The 19,653-nt window shown below is 53.9% G+C and overlaps 1 long non-coding RNA gene across 2 annotated transcripts in view; it reads left to right on the top strand.

Annotated features, from left to right (window-relative positions):
* Positions 1-19,653, top strand: part of LOC122700155 — a 182,627-nt gene that overhangs the window by 53,450 nt on the left and 109,524 nt on the right. Inside the window, exon 1 of one of the 2 annotated variants that reach the window (XR_006342732.1) lies at positions 13,973-14,018. The exons of the other annotated variant lie outside the window; for it this stretch is intronic. This is a non-coding gene — a long non-coding RNA (uncharacterized LOC122700155). Of the gene's footprint in view, positions 1-13,972; positions 14,019-19,653 lie in introns of those variants that run through there. 2 annotated transcript variants of the gene reach the window in all.

The raw sequence follows: 19,653 nt of genomic DNA on the forward strand, positions 1-19,653 counted from the left end.
CAGTCTAGGACTTGTTCAGTTTGAGAGGCTGGTAGACATGCACGTGATGGCATCGAGTTTGCTATCAGGCCTGTGGAGCTTGGGAGGGCTGGGGCTGGACATCGACATTTTGCATGATAGATTTGGAATGTAGAGCCACAGGACTGGGTGAGCTGGTGGGCAGAGAATGAAGAGGGCTCAGAGACCAGGGCCAGGGCAGTCTTAGACGTGGGGGGAGCCAGACAGGGTGGCAGGGAAGATCCAGCCAGGTGGATGGGGGGAAAACCGGGGGTGCTGGGGAAAGGCTGAGGGGTGAGAGCTGGTTCAGTGAGGAGGCGGGGAGCCATGGGAGAAGACGGAGCTCTCTGACCCCATCACAGCTCTTGAGGTGTTTTGCCAAAATGGGAGACAGTTAAATGCGGTAGCACCTTGAGAGGGATGCAGGGGTTTTTTTGACACAGAAGAAAATACAGCAAATCAGTATGCTGATATGAATGACGCAGGAGGAAGCAGAAGGGAGATGATTCTGAGAAAGGCAACATTGGCAGGAGGAGGAGTCTTTGGGAGGATTCGAGAGGTAGGGCTTGGTGTCAAGGAGCTGGTCTTGCATGGGAGCAGAGATGCTTTCTTCACGCCCGGCCACCAGAGGGAAGGCAGAGAGGGTGGATTTGGGGGAAGGATCCCTATGTTCTGTGACCCCCCCCCCCCGCCCCCATGTCTGTCCTTCGACCACACCTGCCTCCTGATCCTTTTGCCCATCCGCCTCCTGAGGTTCCTGCTGTGTTCCTCTGGGCAACCTTGTCCTTTCCCACAGTTGCACACCATTTTACCCACTTCCACTGTCTTCTGTGCTTCAGCCCATCCTTTCTCAGCCTCTCTTAGCCTCTTCCTTCAGGGAGTCTTCCCTGATTATCTCAGCTGTTGGGGGCCTGATGATCCAGAACCTAGACAGACCCCTGGTTACTCTGCCTCCAGGGTCAATGGGAGGGATGCTGCCTTGTTACATCTCCTATGCCATTGTCCTGAGGGCCTCTGTGGCTGGGGAGCACACCGTTAGTTCATGGAGTGAGAGGAAAGAGATTGAGGGCTTGGGTTCTGAGGTCTCAATGACCTGGGTTCAAGTCAGTGGTCCTTACTGGTTCTGTGATCTTGGGCAGCTTTTTTAAAGCCTCTCTGAGCCTTGGTTTCCTCATCTGTGAAGTGATATTAATAACACGACTTAACTCATTGGCCTTTGGTGACAGTGAAATGAGATAATGCACATAAAACTGTGCCTGGCGTGTTACCGGCACTCAGCGAATATCATCATGAGCACCATCATTAACACGTTATGTCTTCCCTACCATTTCTTCAGTGGGACCTTAGGTAGATCCCCTGGCCTTGGCCTGCTTCGGTTTCCTTATCTGAAAATAGGGATCGTCACAGCACCCTCCTGCGAGGGCTGCTGGGCTTAATGAGTTGAGGGGTGCAGAGTGGTGACTACCATAGCTGGCATGCAGTAGGTATTTAAGAAGAGGGGCTCGCTGCTGTGATGATGCTGGCGATGATGACAGTGATCACTGTGCCTTCCTGTCTCCCGAGACTATGCAGCTGGTTGCCTGGGGCTCCCTCCAGCTCTGCCAGGCATTGGCAAAGGTGCCCCCACCCCGCTTCTCCCAGGCTCAGCTCCTTCATGTGTGGCTTCTTACACTTTCCCACGAACCCATTCATCTCTGGCTGTAAGGTTACAGGGCTTTGAAAATTAATTTTAAAAATTATGCTCTTTTGACCCTTTAAACTTCATTTTAAACCCCCCTAGTGCCTTAATGAAGCTCAGACTATTTTGAGCATCTTGGAGAAGCAAGGCTGACAATGCCTTTTGAATTTACATAAAAACATAGGAACGCGCATGGACCCAAATATGTATCTGTATAATTAAGAATAAAAATCATAACCCCCTCAGCGGGCTGTGCTAGTGAGCATCAGGTTTAATAGGGGATTAGGAGGAGGAATTAAAGTTGCCCAAGGGGTACACGCAGAGACTTCAAACACCTTTCGGAAAACAAATAAACGTCGTTTTCAGAAAGCCTTTTCCAAGGGTGGCAAAGGGTTTCCTCGGGCTTCCCCGCTTTCTTTTGAAATGTATTTTTAACACTTGTGTAAACAGTTTGGGCCTGTGACATGGGGCTTCCTGGGCTCCCTTCATTAGCTGGTGTCTCTGGAAGAAGAATTCTGCTCATTATCTGGGCGTTTTGATCTTCCTGGCGGTGGCCGTTCCTTCTGGGCCTGGCCTGGGCCCACCCTTCTCTCTTTCCTGTCGCCTGGTGGTGTGGAACCCATAGGCATGTGTCCTGGCCTGCTTCCACATCTGCCCACTGAAGCGTGGCTTCCCAGATGCGCCTTCAGTTCCTGGAGAACATCCCGTCTCCTTGGCAGAGGGCAGTGGCGGGGAGGGTGGAGGCTGGCCCTCCCTCAGGTTCATCTCTGAAGTTGGCAGAATCGGCCTTTGCCGCCCCGGCTCCCCTGGGCCCTCTGTTTATTTCCTGTTGCCCTCTCCTCAGCACATCTGCAGTGGAATGCATGACCTCTGAAGGTGCAGAGTTCCCCATCACTGGAGGTATTCAAGCAGTGTCCTGGCCTAAGTCTTGAGAAAATCTGTGTCCTCCTATGGAGTGGACCTAAATGGGCGTTAAAATTCCCCACAAGTCTGGGATTCTGTGATTTACATTTTACAAGCGGAGTCTGAGCCAGACCATGTGAACCTTTGCAGCCACAAGGATCCCTGTGATAGAAGATACAACACCGGACTTCAAACAGTCAGCACCAGTGACCTTTATCCTTCTGTCCTTGCTTGGGGCAAAGGAGAGGGCGCTCTGTTCTCTCCGGAGGTTCCAGGCTTTTATACAGTCATAAGGGTACCTTTACAGGGACTTGGGATAAAAGCTCCAAATTGTGACTGTCTGGTGTTCCTTTTAAACCTCCCTTTCTTCCGATGTAAAATGGGGGTAATAAACTATAATAGCTACCACATATTAAGCTCTTAGGGCTTGCCTTGAGGCTCAGCTGGTAAAGAATCCGCCTGCAATGCAGGAGACCCTGGTGCAATTCCTGGTTCGAGAAGATCCCCTGGAGAAAGGATAGACTACCCACTCTAATATTCTTGGGTTTCTCTGGTGGCTCAGACAGTAAAGAATCCACCTGCAATGTGGGAGACTTGGGTTCGATCTCTGGGTTGGGAAGATCCCCTGGAGGAGGGCATGGCAACCCACTCCAGCATTCTTGCCTGGAGAATCCCTCATGGACAGAGGAGCCTGGCGGGCTACAGCCCATTGGGTCGTGAAGAGTCAGACATGACTGAATGACTAAGCACAGCACATTAAGCACTTACTGTGTGCCTGAAGCACTTGATGGCTTATAACCACTCAGGAGGGGGTACTATTATTGCACTCACTTTGCAGAGGAGGAAACTGAGGTCCAAGAAGTTGAACTCACTAGCCCAAGGCTATGGATAGTAAGTGATGAGAAATAACACCAGATAACCATCTGCTGGGGATCTGCTGGGTTCTTCACAGGGAAGTGGAGGTGACCCCAGGATCTATGCTGAATTCTGCCAGGAAATGAGGAGGGTGTGGCCCAATCTGCTCTTGACCTCCTGGGAAGGCCCAGTGAGGGGACGCCTCACACCTCAGTTGATGCACTGTCCAGGGCTGGCAGGGTGCAGGCAGTGAATGTGGCATTGCTTTTCCCACAAAGAGCTGGTCAGCCAGTGGCATCCAGGCTGGGCTGGCGGGTGCGCCATCTTCTAGAAATTTTCTCACCTTGGCCAGTGGGCTGGCAGCTGGAGGTGAGCCCTGAGGCTGATTCACTCTGCATTCACAGGAGGCCATTGCCTACTTCCTGCTGCTGCTTCCTGCCACTGTTGGGCAAGTGTTCGGGAGGAAGAAGCAGGGAACTTCCTTATCCCCGAGGAAGGGCGTCATAGAAAGAGAGGGGGTGCTGGCTTCCCTGATCAGTGGTGAGGACATGGAGGGGACCTGGCGTCTCCCGCACTCTTGTAATCCTGCTTCTCACTAGGCCTGTGCAGAAACCTCGTGCATCCCCCGGGCTGCCCGCCCTGCTCTCACAGGGGCCGCTGTCTCATGTCGCAGAGCCACGGTCACCAGAGGTGGCCTGCTGGAAGGGAATGGGCTCCCAGGTCTGGCTTCACCGTGGAGGTTGAACCTTGAAGCATGGGAGAATTTCTATGGGCAGAGCAGGGGCTGAGGGTGATTTTGAGCAGACCCCCGGGTCAGATGTGGTGTAAGCTGAGCTTACAACACACTTGCTCTTGTTTCTTGTTCCTCATCTCCTGGGCACCTGCCTTTTCTCGGTGAGGGGACAGAGGCAGGGAAACGACTTGCCCAAGGTCACACAGCTGGATCTGAAGTCAGGAGAGAAGCATGCCCACGTGCTGTCCCCTGGGGCAGCTGGGAGAGGGGCAAGGCATGCCCTAGGGAAGGACCTGGTGGTTTGGTGAACAGCCGGAGGGAGAGAGCATGAGAGAGAGGAGATGGCAGGACATGAGGCTGGGGTTGACGGTGACGATGGAGTGTGTGCCCAGGATGTCAAAGGCCTCATTCAGTAGTGTGCTCTTAATCATCTAACAACCAGCTCTCCGGGAAGGAAGGAAAAAATAAAGAAAGAAGCCTTGTTTAGAAGTATTTGCCCATTTCCATGGTGTAAGTGTTTCCACCATGGTCCACTTCAGGCCATCCGTGTCATGGCGCTGAGTGCTAAGCTCTTGAGAGCCGACATCAGCTGTCTTCAGCATTCTCGTGGCTCACCTCTCTGACTCTGGTGTTCAGGAGATAGTAGAGAGGTCATAGGAGGAGAGGTGACCTCTCAGGGTTGGCTCATGTTGGGAAAAGAGGCTGGAGAACATGGCCACTTAGGAAGCCACTGCTGACCCTTGCAGGCTGCAGGGGGCAGGCAGGGGTGGGGGATGGGGGTTCTTGAAAGAGAAGGGCCAGATCTCATCATAGTCACTGAAGCAGATGTCCTTCCCTGTGTTGGAAACCTCATGGGTCTTGTGCTCTAAAAATGCCTGTCTCAGTGGGAGGCTTCCAGAGGCAGTGAGACCTTGGTGCTCACATCCCCCTCCGAGGTCAGGCTGGGCCTCGAGCAGTTTCACATGGATGTGCTCAGCTTCCCATGTACGTTCACTTTGTCCAGGAACAGCATCTATTCCCCCAAGAAATGACCTGGGAGTTTCATTTGGGGGAAAAAAAAAAGATTTCCTTGGAAATAAACCCGGTTGGGGAGTTCAGGTCAGGGCAGAAGGCACATGGGAGTCTTACTGAGCTGAACTTTAAGTTCAGTAAGCTGAACTTACTGAACCTTACTGATGAGGTCTGCTGAACTGCCAGGACATCTCTGGGACCGGGGAGAGTTCAGAGAGGGCTGCCCGTCCTGATCCCATGTGGGCAAGGGGACCGAGGCCAGAGGAGTGCAGCCGAATGGGCTGAGGGCAGACTGGTACAGAACCATCTCCCAGGGCTTCGTGAAAGCAGACGGTTTGGGCCGAACTTCAAGTGTCGGCAGGTTCTAGAAGGGTCGGTCTCTCAAGGTGGGAGGCCTAGGGTGTCTCTGTGTGTGTGTGAGTCACTCAGTTGTGTCTGACTCTTTGTGATCCCTTGGATTGCAGCCCACCAGGCTTTTCTGTGCATGGGATTCTCCAGGCAAGAATACTGGAGTGGGTTGCCATTTCCTCTCTCATTGGCTCAGATCCATTCCCAGCCCTTCCCCTGATGGCTCTGCAACATGGGGGCTGACCCTGAAAACTTCACTTCCCAGGCTGCCTTGACAACTGGCTCTGATCAGGTTTAGCTCATGGGAAGCAGCGGCAGGAGACTGGAGGGCCCGAGGGAGAGAGAGAAAAGGGCACTTCTGCCCGTCTCTCTGCCACGGCAGCTGCTCCCTCCGGGGCTTCGGCTCCCATCACTTCTGCCCATCTCTCTGCCACGGCAGCTGCTCCCTCCGGGGCTTCGGCTCCCATGGTGTCCCTCTGGGGCTCCCGTCTCCCTGTGGTGTCGGCGCCCTTGACATAAGGAGGCCTTTGTGTGATTGCTGCTGCTACTGCAGGGCCCAGCCTCTGGGCTCGGGGAGCACCTCCTCTAGCCCTAGGGCTGGCCATGCCCTCCTCCTGCTAAGGCCGATGGCTGATGACCTCTGCCTCACCTCATTCTCCACCCCGCTACGTACCCCTCCAACCCCCCGCTGTCTTTGCAACTTCTCCAACTTTGTCACCTCGTCACGCAGATGCCTCCTGGGCATGGGCTGTGGGCTCTGTTTACCTCACCGGATGCTGACTGAACCAGCTTGCCTCTTGGCATGGGAAGGGGTGAGGGGCAGGAGAAGCCTCCTGGGGGGTGGGGGGTGGGGGTCTCCCTGCTCACCTTGCTTTTGAGTCAAACCTGATGCCTCTGTCTGCCCGGGCAGACCCCTGAGGCTTCGTCGACTTCTGAAGCTGACTCCTCTCTCTGCCATCCCAGCAGGGCTGTCTCTAGAGGCCGGGCACTTGGCTGAAGCTGTGACCCATTATCTTGCGGTTCCTTCATTTGTGTGGTCGGAACTGGCCCCTCGTGCCAGCACCCACACGCTGACTGACTGCCTTTCCCTCCTGCCAAGCCCTCTCCCTCACCCTGCCCTGACCTGCCCAGGGCGGAGGGCCCACTGACCTCTGGCCCAAGCCTGCCATTCTGTAGCTTCCTGGAAGACTGTATCCGAGTGGGTAGAAAGGGTGAGGCTGGGACCCAGCCTTGTGAAGAGGAAGCACTTGTCCAGGGTTACGCAGTCAGGGGCAGGAGGCCTCGGCTCTGAGACACTTCCAGGCCACAAGTGTGGCCACAGGGCTTCCTGGAACAAAGCTGGGAAATCACCAGTCTGGTCCTGGCTTCTGTTTTATGTGTGAAGAAAAACAGCAGCCAGAGGGGAACAAGGCTTTGCCCAGAGTCACGGTGCGCCAGTGGTGGAGCAGGCGCTCAGGCTGTGGTCCCTGTCCGGCACCTGCTGGCCACTGCCCCCCGGTCCTCAGCGGTTTGGGGAAGCATGGCAGGTGAAAGCGGTGCCCGTCTGCTGGCAGAAGAGGCCTCGGGCAGGCCAGGGTGGCCCCAGTGCTCATTCCCCAGGAACCCCTGCATCCAGCAGCCCACAAGGTCAGCAGAGGCCTCTCCAGGGCCCAGGTGTGCCCGGCCGCCGTTGTGCGCGTGTGTGGCTTCCTGCCCCGGGAGTGGGTGCAGCAGTGCAGAAATCCCCAAGTACCTGTCAGCAGGACAGCGCCAGGTTGTGCAAGAGCTGTGTGCAGTGGTTGTGCTTGTGTGACTCTGTTTAAAAAAAAAAACTGGAGGGTTTTGCTTTGCATGGATGAGGGGTGACTCAGCAGTGCCAGGCCCCTTGAGGGAGGTGCCAAGGGAGGTCAACGTGGCAGGGCCGCCCCGAGGGTGCAGGCCGAGTGTTCACAGTCCTGTGGGAGCCCCAGCAGTGGGAATGGGGTGCCCTCTGCCCAGGCTGCTGACTGGCTTGTTGTGCACCTGTCAACTGGAAAAACAGACAACCTACAACGTCGGGTTGTGTTTTATTCAGCAGACTTTCTGAGGACTTAAGCTCAGGACACAGCATCTCAGATAAATGCTGAGAAAACTGTTCCAAAGAGGCAAGGGAGGAAGGCAGGTTATATAGAAGTTTTTGCAACAAATGACCAGGTAGTTGGAACATCAAAGGATTACTGTTAATGAAGGAAAACCAGGTATCTCAAGCCAAGGAATTTAACTGTGTTCCTTTCCCTGGTGGCTCAGACAGAAAAGAATCTGCCTGTAGTACAGGAGACCTGGGTTCAGTCCCTGGGTCGGGAAGATCCTCTGGAGAAGGGAATGGTAACCCATTCCAGTACTCTTGCCGAGAATTCCATGGACAGAGGAGCCTGGCGGGCTACAGTTCGTGGGGTCGCAGAGAGTCAGACACAACCAAGCGACTAATACTTTCACTTCGCTATGCACCTCAGCTCTCCGGGGCCTGTTTCCTGTGTCTCCTCACCCTGAGTCGTCTCAGGGTGCGCTGTAGCGGGTGGCTGCGGAGGCTGACTGTGCCATGGGCATGGCAGTTTGGGTAGCCCATTTTTTCTCCATCCTGAGTTTTTGCAGGGCTCAGCATCTGGGTGACTGTAATGTGGTGGCTTGATGGCTGCAGCATCCTTCGTTTACTGATACGGCAGGAAATACTTTAGTTCTCACACCCACCGGGTCGCCTCCCACATGCAGCCCTCACTCTCTACGGCCTGACTAGCATGTTCCCCAGCCCCGCCGCCCCCCACCCCACGGCTGGTAGCTCCCCCACACTTGGGCACACCCGCCAGCTCTGAGCAACAGCCTCAGGTGAACACACATTTGGAGTCAGGGACCCAGAGGCAGGCCAAACCAGGTTCAGCGGGTAGCCCCAGTTGGGTGGGAGGTAGTGTATGTGTAGGAGAGCGTCCCGAAAAGATGTCTTGAGAGAAAGTCGCTGCCTTGTCATACAAGGCCTTCAGTGACTGGCCTGCCTGGACTTTGGTGTGTGAAAACAGAGAACCATGCAAGGCTTTGGGGCAAGGTTACGGATGAGGTAGAAATACTTGAGGAAGGTGGGTGGGGGAAGCGGGCGGAGCACATGGGCAGAGCTAGAGCAGGGTGGACAGCCAGGGTGAATACCGCACAGTTTGTAACTCAAGCCCTGAACAGGGCTAGCTCAGGGCAGTGGCCACAGAGGGGAGAACCAGGCTTGGTCAGCCTTGCACAGCCGGGCCCCAGGCCTGAGGAGGTGGTGCTGCCCCCATTATGGGGGGCTGGGGATCAGGAATGCAGGGTAGCAGTGGAAGCACCCTGTTGCATCCTAACCAGCACCATGGGCAAGTTACTTAATGAGCCATTGCGTTACCAAGTTATTCACTTGTTAAGCAAACTGAGATCCATTCCCAACCCACTAGTTGGAAATGACCCTCCTAGTATTGTCATGGGGACAGGATATATACAGAAGACCTGGCATGACAGCTGGTGTGTATCTAGAACATGCTGGGGCCTTGGAGGCAGGGCACATGACTGATCCACATGCTAATTGTTGCTTTCTCCCAAAGGTCAGATCCAACACCCCAGCATATGCCCTCCCACGGCTCCTTCCTTCACCACCTCTGTGAGGTACCCTTGGGTCAAGGTGGGGTTGCTACCAGGGCCCCTCCCCACTACCCCTCTCACTATGCCCATACTTGATTGAGGCAGGAACCAGCCAGCCCTTTCTACCCACTGAGGTCACTGGGGGGGTCATGGCCCAAGATGCCCCAACTCCCACCACGGGCCCAGCATTGTTTCCCCTCAGCCTCCTGGCTTGGGGAGCCAGGGAGGAAATTTGCTATAAGGATGGGTGGCCTGACCAAGCTGCTTCCAAGTCACTTTTAAATCCCCCTTCCTTTAACGGCGCTAATGGTCAAGAAGCTCCTCAGAGAAAGGCCTTGGTTTCTCTCCCACTAAAAGTGGGGCTAGGTTGGTGGGTGGCTGGACAAGTCCCTCTTCCTCTTGGGACCCAAGTCTCTTTGCTTGGGCCCTTGAACAGAAAGTTGGGGCCTGTTTGTGGGTGTACTGGTGGCCACTGGCAACATGGAAGAGCCCAGATGCCTCCCTGAGGTCAGGTGGGGGGACGAGGGGCACAGAGCCAAGTCTTGGGGGCCCTGGCAGGGGGGCTTTCTCCCTGAGAGGTGGGCAGAGTTGACACCAGCTAAGGGACTAGTCCCGGGCCTGTTCTTCCCCATGGATGCCACTCCCTGGGCTGACTGGCCCTTGGCTTGGTGGGGCTCCTAGGCCTTTGTCTCTGTAGGTTCCTGGCTTCACCCTCACACCTGAGCAGTGAGTGGAGGTGACTGATACACAAAATGCTTTCTCAGCAAAGAGGGCACTCCCTCCTGTTGGAGACTGGGTAGGAGGCGGTGTTAGCCCGGGTGGAGGCTTTCTGTGTGTGTGAGAGAGAGGGAGAGGGAGAGATACCACCAGGAGGGGAGGGGGCTGGTCCTCCGGTCACAGGGACAAGCAGCCTGAGGCCTTGGAGAGAGCCTATGAGAACTGCTTCCTCCACCATGTGAAGGAACGGGCTGAGGATAGGTTTTCCTCCTTGGATGTTTGATGTACTGAATACCATCCTCAGCATCTGAAGAGACTGAGGGGCCATGTGTGTGTGTGCTAGATCATGTCAGTCATGTCTGTTTGTGACCCTATGGAGCCCACCAGGCTCCTCGTCCATGGGATTCTCCAGGCAAGAAGGCATGAATAAGGAGAGTTGTTTTTGCTCTAGGCTGATGCCCTGGGGAGCTGAGCCAAGTCCCATCCCATGGTTGTGCTGGGGGACTGCGTGTAGGCAGGAGATTGGACCAGGTGACCCTCTGGCCTGCTGAACTTGACATCAGACCTCCGGGGTGGCTGGTCTTGGCTGGCACCCACCCTGAGGACACGTGCCAGGCCATGGTGAGCGTTTGGGTAGGGTGCCAGGAGCCCCGTCACATTGCAGAAGGACTCCCCTTGCAGGCACACCCTGTACCAGGCAGCCTAAGACTTAGAAGTACCCTCATAAAACGGAATCATGGTGCTCTTGTCCATATTGGCAAGGGAAACAAGACCCAGGCTGGAGAGAGAGAGAGGGTATAATGTTCTCAAGTGTAAGTTTTTCTCCCATAAATTTTTAATTAAACCTCTGGCACCCATTATGTCTTCATCCCTGGAAAGCCCTTGCCGATGCCAGAATTACAGAATCATTTCAGAACACATGTGAATCCAGTGAACTGACTCTCAGTTCCATGTGGGCACTTATGGGACTGGAACTTTAATAGTTTCCTGGTGGTTGCATTTCCGACTGTAAGATGGGACTTAGTCCCTGGGCTGGAATTCAGCACCTCAGTGCTCTGCTCTGTCCCCCAGAGGGGCTTGGTGACAAGTGCCAAGGTCCTCGAATAGGTAAAGAGATCAGTGCATCAGGGCTCTGGTTTGTCATTCTCAAAGGTCTACTTTTCCATTTTGATCGCTACCTTTGGAATTCATATGATCTTATCTATACTATCTTGATACCCATGTTATAGCCTGGTATTGCTGGATGATTTAAGAAATATTTATGTCTTCATGATGGTGTCAGTGTATTTGATGGTTTAGGTTTGCTCCAAGGGAAGGTGAAATATAGCCTGAGTCCACCGTATGGAGGAAATTCTGTTTGGTTGCATCAATTTAGATGGAGAAAAGCCAGGGCAGAACAAGACCCACGCCAGTGGGCAGTGCCAGAGGCCAAGATGCCGGTGTGCTGGTGGCCAGGGTCCCATGCATATGGCAAGGGGATCCCAACTTGATACTCAGTAACAGGCTGAAGTTCATTGGCAGTAATTGTGCTGGGAAATACGTGAGGAAGAGATTGCTAGAATTAGGATGAGGAGATTAAGAGTTTATTTAAGGCAGGTTTTCAGTGTGATCTTAAGGTTGATGTGGCTTCAAGTGAAAAAGATACCTCTGCAGAATTATCAAGTAATCCCTTGTTAAAATGGGTGCTGCAGGCCTGTGTGCTGGATTTGGGTTTTGTATAAAAGCTGGTTATCCTTGCAAACAAAACCTCAAAGTTATTAATGCCACTTTGTTTGCACACATCTGTTTGCAGGCATTCGCTCTCTGTGGTGGTATTAATGACATCAAAATACAGCAACAGAACTGGCTTGAGGCCCTATCTCTCTACTATTAAACCCATTCTTGGCAATTGAACTGGAGCAAAACACATCATCTAATTTTGTCGGTAGTTTTGTTTGGATTTAATTTCCAAGTTCGCCTGGGTGTTTTATGTATTTAAGAATTGCTAAATACGAGGAGTGGACAGCTCTGATTTTTGTTTCTCTGTATGCATGCACTCATTTACCGGTATACTGATTGAGTTCCGACTGTGTGGGAGGCGTGTGCCGGGCACTGAGCCTGCAGCAGTGAATGGATGAGATCCCTGTCCTCATGAAGATGATAGCCTAGAGTGGGAAAGAGACCCCAAACAACACAAAAGCTGCGCAAACAAATGAGTAAATATATAATAACATTATGAGGTGGAGATACAGAAAAAGTTATCTGGGTAAGGAGACAGAGCAAATGAAGAGTGACCTTAGGTAGGATGGAAAGGACAGGCCTCTCTGAAGAGGTGACATTGCTCAGAGACCTGAGTGAAGCGTGCTGGTCGGGAGAAGAGAGTTCTGGCTTTGTTGTTGTTGTTCAGTTGCTAAGTCATGTCCAGCTCTTTGTGACCCTGTGAACTGCAGCATGCCAGGCTTCCCTGAGTATCTCCTGGAGTGTGCTCAAACTCATGTCCATTGAGTCAGTGATGCCGTCTCATCCTCTGTTGTCCCCTTCTCCTCCTGCCATCAGGCTTTCCCAGCATCAGGGTCTTTTCCAGTGAGTCAGCTCTTCACATCAGGTGGCGAAAGTATTGGAGCTTCAGCTTCAGTTCTAGCTTAGGGAGTAGCAAAGACTCCTGAGATAGGGATGTGGTCAGTGTGTGTTGTATAATATTATTTTAATTTGTGTTGAATAAACATTTGATAGTCATCAACTCATGATGAGTCTGTGTTCTTGGGGTTTGGGGGTCTGCAGTGAGAAGTGGGGTAACCTTTCAGCATCCTGAGGGTGAGAGGGCCCAGAAGGAGCCCAGGGCCACACAGAGGAGCAGCCCAGGAGAGCAGAGAGGTTCCTTCAGGCTTGCTAGCTTGGTAAGTAGCTACAGTGCTTTGGGCTGAAGGAGAGCAGAGGAGCTCCTGCCCCCCAGTTGTGTCCCCCCTGCCACGCCCACCCCAACAACGCGGCCATCCAGAGTTGCATCAGAATCACCTAGAAGGCTTGTTAAAACACACACGGCTGTGCCCCACCCCCGGATTTCTGAATGAGGAGGCCTGGGGTGGGGCCTGAGAATGCATTTCATCCAAGTTCCCAGGTGATGCTGCTGCTGTTGGTCCAGGGACCACACCTTGAGAATCACGGAGAGCAAACTGAAAACTATGCTGGGATCTGTCCAGAGTGACTAGAGAAAGAATGAGGACCAAGCCTTCGAGAACAGGCCAGCCCAGGCTGCACACAGATGGTCCTCTGGCTCAGTGGGCCCTGCTGCAGAGTGACAGCCGTGATTCTGGGGCCCCCAGGGGCAGGACCAGGTCGGCCCTTGCTGAATGCTGGTGCACGTGTGTGACACATGTTGCCCAGGCATCAGTGCACCCAGCCCAGCTGCTGTGGCCAGGACAGTCAGGAGCTTCCTGGGTCAGGTCCTGCAGCTGAGGAAGGTGGGATGGGGTTGGGTAGGGCACAGTCCTGGGCCAGGGCCCGGGGCAGCCAGCAGACTGATGCTGAGAAAGCTCTAGCATTGATGTCAGTGCCCAGAGTTTCTCATCTCTGCCCTGAGGTTCCAGGGTCCAGCAGCTCATCTGCCATCTTCTCCCATCCCTGACTTTAGTCTGGTGTCCCAGCGCAGCTGTGTATAAGGGTCCTCTGCCAATGGTTTGGTGCTCTGGAAATGGGAGCACTTCCTTCTTGGAGGAAGCCGGCACCTGGCCTGACTTTCCCAGATGAGGCCTCTGTTCTTTGCCCTGGTGCAGCTGTGGGTGTGGGTTTGAGTGCCTGGGGAAGGGGAGGTGGCGGGCTGTGCTGGGCACCCCAGAAGCATGGCTGGAGCTGATGGGGAACAATCGAGCCAGGGTTCTGCACACTTGGAGAATAAACCCCGGCTTCCGAAGAAGCAGCAGAAAATTGATTTTTTGCGGCTTCTGTAGTCATCCTGAAGGATTTGGTAGGGTGAAAACTGGGCCCGTTTCTCAGCTCTCTGCGCCCTGTGCTGCCAGGTCTGGTGCTGAACAGGCTTGTCCCAGAGGCAGAGAGGCCCCTCCGGCTCCTCCCACCACCCCGTGTCCCAGGAAGGGATATAGGGCCCGTCCCACTCGGCTGCCCTCCATGGCCAGCTGCTGCTTGTCTGGTGCTTGCCTTTCGGGGCTGCTGCCGCAGATGTGAAAGGTGTGTGTGAACCTGAGCCCAGCTGGGATTAGGGCATCTGTCTAGGGATGCGGCTGCGGCCCTTTGCTTTCTGGGCTGGGGTGGGGCGGGGCTGGGGTGGCCGCCTTGGGGAGCTCAGCATCTCCGTGTCTGTTCAGTCCCCTCGGTGAGTATTGCTGTCGGCACTGGGGAGGCAGCAGCCAGCTAGAGGGGGTGTGGGGTGGCCATCCCCCTGGGTGCTGGGCAGCCTTGCCAGGGGTGGGCCTTGTCTGGGAATAGCGGCTGGTCTTCAGCATGTGTCCTCCGTGTGTATGGAGAGTGGAACTTAGCCCGGGGCCCCAGGGAGCTGAAGATGCCCACAGCTAGGGAGGAAGCCGCAGCTGTGGCCCGACTGTTCCTGGGGCTCCTGTTGGCTTTGGATGATTTCATGGAGCACTTGGCCAGGGTGCTGTGAGGCAGAGCTGCCACCTCTTGGCCCAGCAGCCAGCACAAGGACTGCTTAGCCTTCCAGAGGTGTGCAGTGTGGGGTGCCCCACCCTCCCCCAGCCAAGCGTCCAGGAAGCAGAAGACCTGGCTCTGTCCCAGCTCTGTCCCACAAACTGAGCCGCCCCGGGGAACATCTCCGCACCTTTCTGGTTCTTAACCTGCTCCCTGGCAGGAGAGACTAATCCCTGCCTTGCTGGGCTGCAGTCCACGGGGTCACAGAGAGTCAGCCATGACTTAGCAACTGAGCAACAAAGTGCCGCACCCCATCCACATTCAGAGGGGGAGAATCAGGTGCAGGAGTGTGCACTCGGGCGGTGGCTTTTGTTGAGGCTTGGAGTCTCGAAATCTTTGCTGGTCCTCCCTGACGTGGCATTATCAGGGCCTCCCCCTGTGAACAGCGTGGCCTTGCATCGTTTTAATGTTTCCATCCTGCTGGACTTGTTGGAAGGACATGTGAACATGCTGCCAAAAGATGTCAGTTCATCAGGGGGTTTCATGCTCAAACCCCTGAAAAGTGGCAAGTGTCTCTTGTTCCTTGTCTTGTTTCTGGTGGCCGTGTCTGTTGTCTATGACCAGTGGCACCGATATTTGAGCTCGAGGTTGTGGTGGGGTTGTAGGGGAGGGGAAGGAAGACGGGTGGGGAAGAAAAGGGGAGTGTTGCACAGCTTATCCAGGATAGGGAGTAAAGATACTTTCTGTAGGTAAAGTGTGGAATGGGAGCCCAGTTGGAAATAATAATAATGGTATGGATATAGTGTTATAAATAGGGGTATTTTTCCCCAACTTTGGCCTGATCAGGGCTTATATGCCCTGGCATTGTATATATCACATATTAATACCTATAATTACTAACGGGTAACTAACTTTTACCAGGCTTTTAAATTAGTTAATTTATTTATTGAGACTGTGTTGGGTCTTAGTTTTGGCATGTGGGATCTTAGGTCCCTGACCAGGGATCGAACCCAGGCCCCTCGCACTGGGAGTGTGGAGTCTCAGCCACTGGACCACCAAGGAAGCCCCTTTACCAGACTTTTATCCGCAAATGCCGTAAAGTGCTAAGCCCTTTAATCTTCATTGTTTCATGTAATTATCTCGAGAACTCTATGAATAATTATCATTTGCATTTTAAAGTGAGGGAAGCAGAAGCTGAGAGGTTGCAGATCTTGTCTGATCTTGTCTGATGTCCTCTGAGCCAGGGTGGGGGTCCAGCAGGCTGAGCCCTTGCCTCAGACCCTGGGTTTACTTAGACCCTTGAGGGTACCACTTCCTGGGTGCTAGGTTGTGCCTGTGAAGGATCAGCAGGCAGGACAGTGCTTTTATTATAATAATGATGAGGACAGTGATCCAGTGGTGGTCGGGGCAAAGGTTCTGGGGCTGGACTGCCTGACTCCAGATGCCCAGCTGGGTGGCCTTGGGCAAATGACTGACCTATGGCTTGGTTTACCCATCTGTGCATCTCTCAAGGGCTGTTGTAAGGATTAACACCTGGGAAGGGCCTTGAAGAAGGCTGTTAATATGTGATCATCATTGTTCCATCACTGTGCCCTGTGGATTCTCCTGGTTCACACTGGGGAGGTAGGTGTCTATGGTTAGGATGGAAACGGGCGTGAAACAGGTGCCCAATATATCTTCTCTGGATGAGGGAATGGAGTTTACCAGGCAGTCTGGAAGGCTTCTCTAGTAATTAATCTTCTCTTCAAAAGGTCTTCCCTATGGTTTACTGTCTGAGACCAACCCACAAATAGGGCTGACCCTACCTCTCACCCACACTGGCCAGCATGAGCTCCCTGGGTCCGCTGGGTGGGAGAGTCCTGGTGGACCCCAGTGCCCGCTGGAGGCACAGGCTTCTTAGAGAGGCAAGCGATGGCAGCCGCCAGCTCTCCAGCCTGCAGGGTGGCGGTGAGGGGAGGATTGGGAAGCTGTCTGTTTTCTGAGCAGTGGGGGCCACTCTGTGTGGGTATGTGAGCAGCGGAGCTGGAGCCTGAGCCTCGTGGGAGGGGGCTCAGAGGGCCAGGCGAGCCAATGCAGCAGGCCTCAGAGCCTGTCAAGGTTAACAGATAGGCCTTGCCTCTCCCCTAGGAAGTCATTCAATTTCTCCCCTGACTCAGGCCACATTGTTTCAAAGCATGTGGTATAAACTACTAACCACTGGGGAATCGCTTGAATTAACAAACTCATTTTTCCCGAGACCTGAGTTTGAACTTGAGTGAGGAGTTCAGGGCTCTTTTGCAGAAATCCAATAGATCAGGAGAACTCATGTTACACCATGTTTTCAACCTTGATCAAATGCACATTTTGCATGGTGGGGCCTTTTCCACGCCTGCACGCTTCCAGCTGCATGGATAGCTCAGGACCGTGGCAGGCCAGGGCAGGAGCTGACACAAGGGCCAGGCTTTTGGGGAACCCAGCCCTCTGCTTGGCTTGGAAGGCGCTTCAGAAAGGTTCCTCTCTTCCTCTCCCCCTCTTCTCTTCCCAAATCCTGCCTCCCCCATACCTGCCCTTCTGAGTGCCATTACTTGAGAAGAGGTATGAAGGTTTTGCTGGAATGAGCCTGGGTTCTGGACTGAGTCACAGGGCCCCAGCTCAGGTCTCTGGTGTATCTTGTCTCTGCCTGTGAAGACCTGCTGGGCCAGTCTCCTCTTCACCAGGGCGCCTGGCTACGCGGGCCACCACTGATCTGTGAGGTCAATAAGGAGTCAGTCAGCCTCCCACAGCCAGCCCCACCCACGTAGCCCACAGCCAGGCCTGAACCTAGAGCGAGAGCTAGGGGAGGCCTGGAGATCGCTCCACATCCTAGAGGCCAGAGGCCAGCCCGTGAAGGCCAGGGGCTCCCTGGGGACAAGGGTTCCATGTATGGTATAGACTGGAAATCACAGAGCAGATGGATGGCCGAGTGTGGGGAAGGTGGGTCTCAGGGAGGAGCTCACGTAAGAAGGGTAGGCTTCCTGGAGGAGGCCGGGTGGCATCTGGAGCCCCGAGAGAGCAGAGCAGGCTTGGCCAGTCTGATGAGGAACTTCCCAGAAAACACCATTACTCCCCAAACCTTGTCCTTTGCCATCCAGATATGGGGGGTTCTGTTTTTGTGAGGCAAGGGGTGTATGGCCCAAACTAGTGGTTCTTACGCCAGGCCCAGAATCCTGATCACCTGGGGGGCTTTGTGACACTGTCAACTCCCAGCCCCACCCCAGATCTATGTAGTCAGTTGCCCTTGGGTAGGGTCTGTGTTCTGAAGCTCCCCAGAGGATTACAGTGCTGGGCTAGATTCCAGAGACCCTTCCCCTGCATAGGGTGGCTGTGATCAGCCCTCCTCCTTCCCTGTTTTGGCTTAAAGGACATGAGTCTATGGAGACATGTTTGGTGGAACCCCTGTGGGTTTCAGTGTCCCTCGGGCCCAATAGCCAACTCCCATCTCAGCTCAGGCTGTAGGTGGCAACCTGTGGGTCACAGGGTAGGACTACTGGGCCTCACAGGTAGGATATGATGGTTCAGGCACTCCCCTCTGCTGGCCTCTCTCCACCTAACAGTGGAAGGCCCTCACCCTCTCCTCTGCCCTCTGGCTTTGTCTCTCAGCTTAGGGAGAGCTGGCTTTGGGAAATATGATTTTCAGCTGTAACCTCTGCTGTTCTGCAGTTCTCTTGGGGTTTTCTCATTCCAAGTTCCAGGGCAGGGCATCATTTTGGCACAGACTTCTAGGTCAATGGGAGCCCACTGACTATTGCCTTGGGGTCAGTACAGAGGGCAGACAACAGAAGACACAGCAGCCAGTGCTCCTGGGGTGGGGCCAGTATTGTTGTTCAGTCACTCAGTCATGTCTCACTCTTTGTGACTGCATGGACTGCAGCACACCAGACTTCCCTGCCCTTCACTGTCTCCTGGAGTTTGCTCAAACTCACGTCCATTGAATCCGTGATGCCATCCAGCCATCTCATCTTCTGTCACCCCTTCTCCTCCTGCCTTCAATCTTTCCCAGCATCAGGGTCTTTTCCAATGAGTCGGCTCTTTGCAACAGGTGGCCAAAGTATTGGAGCTTCAGCGTCAGTCCTTCCAATGAATAGTCAGCGTTGATATCTTCAGGATTGACTGGTTTGATCTCCTTGCTGTCCAAGGACTCTCGAGTCTCAAGAGGGGCCAGTAGGTCAGGGCCATGTCTGGTACAGTCTCTGGGTGTTGAGGCAGAATCTTCTGGGAAACTGAAGCCTGACAGAGGTATCTTCAGCAGGGAGAGCTGGGTGGACAGTCCTGGCCTCCATGTGCTGGCGGAAAAACTGAAGTTAGAGAGGGTGCCCCACTAGGATGCTGACAAGCCAAAGTCTTCATTTTCATTTCAGCTGAAAAGAGGTCAGGGACCCAAACGAGGCCCAGAGTGGGTCCTGGACCTTCTTCTGACCACAGGTATGGCCCTTTTCTTGTGTATTTTAGAGCACTGGGGGCTGGGAGGATAAAAGTTGCCTATGGGTTGCTTGGCTGCCTTGGTTTTCTTGTGTTGGGAAACTTTTATGACAGAATGTCTTCACCTGAGCTTCCTATGACACGGGATGAAAAGTGTTGTGCGAAGTTTTCTGGGCAGAGTGTCCATGATGTTCAGTCACTCAGTTGTGTCTGACTCTTTACAACCTCATGAACTGCAACACGCCATGTTCCTAGACTCAGTCATGGAAGATCACTGCTTATTGGAACTTATCAGTTAAACCAATTACTTGTGTCTTCTTCTATGGAACATGTGGCCTGGCTCTTTCTCATCAAAGGCCTGAGGAGATGCCTTTAGAGTCTTTGCTGATGCTGTTGGCACTAGTCAGGGATGTTCTCACCCAGGAGAGGGAGCCCAGGGCCTGTGTTGTGTGTGCATGCTCCCCGCTGCTGGGTCAGTACCTGGCTAGGGAGAGAACTTTGACTCGGGTCCAGAAGTATTTTTTTGTGTACCTCCCCTTGTTCCTCCAAAAGGTGTCCCTTCCCCAGGGTTGGGGAGCCATGTGAACTTCTTAGAATGTGTGCCCACTGGGAGAAAGAACTGCCTTCCTTTGGTGCCTCTTTAGGGGTCATCATGGCTCAAGGTGATGTAGCCCATGACCAGAATGTTCGCCCCGTGGCTTCCTGTCCAGGTCACGGCCAACTTTCCTGGACACTAAGGGGTTCTCTGAAAAGATCAGATCCAGCAGTGAATGTTGCTGCA

The sequence above is a fragment of the Cervus elaphus genome, chromosome 9 (assembly GCF_910594005.1).
Source record: "Cervus elaphus chromosome 9, mCerEla1.1, whole genome shotgun sequence".
Classification (NCBI taxonomy): Eukaryota; Metazoa; Chordata; class Mammalia; order Artiodactyla; family Cervidae; genus Cervus; species Cervus elaphus.